The 1,325-nt window shown below is 51.5% G+C and overlaps 1 long non-coding RNA gene across 1 annotated transcript; it reads right to left on the minus strand.

The window, feature by feature from the left end:
- Positions 1 to 1,325, minus strand: LOC120660784. Its single transcript, XR_005669739.1, has 2 exons — positions 989 to 1,325; positions 1 to 858 (listed from the first exon to the last, which is right to left on the minus strand). It is a non-coding gene; the product is annotated as an uncharacterized LOC120660784 (long non-coding RNA).

The following is a 1,325-nucleotide window of genomic DNA, read 5'->3' on the forward strand; positions in this document are numbered from 1 at the left end:
GGAGCATACGAATCTGAAATCTCCTGTAAATTACGCACTTGGGTGAGATGTCCAATTATTGCATCTTGAGCTGGAAGGTTGAGCAGTGATGCGGATGACTGCACGCAATCTATAGCAGTCCCAACTATGTCCGTGCTTTCCGACAGCCGTAGCAATAAGAATAGGCTGAAACTTTTATCTAGCCTCTCGGGATCGAAACCATAGATATGGTAGATATGCCTCCACGCCACGCCCTTCCGAAACCACAGGACATATATCAAACCAGAGCACTTGGCTTCCTTTCACCCTCTTATGGTAGATGAGACGTCTCCCTTGGAGAAGTTTCCTGACAAATGGGTAGGGGAAGAAGGTGTCGCGCCGGAGTGGGCAGGCGGACTCCACGTCCGCTACAAACTTGTCAGCACTGTCTGCGTACCCCTCAAAGATTTGGACAACGGATGAGCTCAAGCACTGCTTGTTAAGGCCAGCAAGAGAAGAGAGGGAGAAATATGCAGCACCAGCAATCCGTTGGAGGTAGTAGTAGGAACTCCTTACCACCACTTGCCCAGTTTCTGCGTGGCCTTCGAGCGCTGCTGGCAGCTTGTGCTTGTTGAGCAGATCAACTCCCTCGTTGTAGGCGCGACTGAACATGCCCCAGCGACGGATGAGGGAGACGTATGTGATTGGCCGCTTCCTGGCCCACTCAAGGACAAACTCCAAGCGAGAGAGTGCCATCTCGAGCCTCGCGACGTTGTGAGCTCTGGACGCCCTGTCATCGAGCTTGGTTGAGATGGACGAGAACACCCTGCTCACGCCCTCCTGAGCAAGAGTCGAAGCCACCATTTCCCCCATTAGAGAGGACAGTGGTCACAAGCTGATCTGCCGGACAGGCAAAACAAGTTACACAGGATCTGCTTCAGTTTGACGTAAATAAGAGATCGAGAAAATGTATTTATTTCAGAAAAAGAGAGAGAAAACGTAGGTGCAGAGAATGCCAATCCTTTATTACCTCAGCAGCGTGCGCCCTGCGAATAATCACACCCACCAACTGATGGTGATCAGACAAGACCTAAGGTAGGCAGGTGATGATGGGATGAAGGGGAGCGAGGTGGTGTGAATGATATCCAGAGAAGGAAGAAGGAGGTGTGGTGGTTGGCTGCGTGCGTCGTTCTCTTCTTCTTACCGGACGAGCTGTTTAATTATATAGAAGTGGAGAACTCTACTAGCTGGGAGGGACGGCGAAACTGCGAGGCAGAGATGTCTGCTGCCCGTGAACGATGTGGAAAGCTCGACGAAATGCAGCGGACCTACGGCTCTCATGTCCTTCTTCTAAGGACGAGCACCGT

The sequence above is a fragment of the Panicum virgatum genome, chromosome 2K (genome assembly GCF_016808335.1).
Source record: "Panicum virgatum strain AP13 chromosome 2K, P.virgatum_v5, whole genome shotgun sequence".
In the NCBI taxonomy this organism is placed as follows: Eukaryota; Viridiplantae; Streptophyta; class Magnoliopsida; order Poales; family Poaceae; genus Panicum; species Panicum virgatum.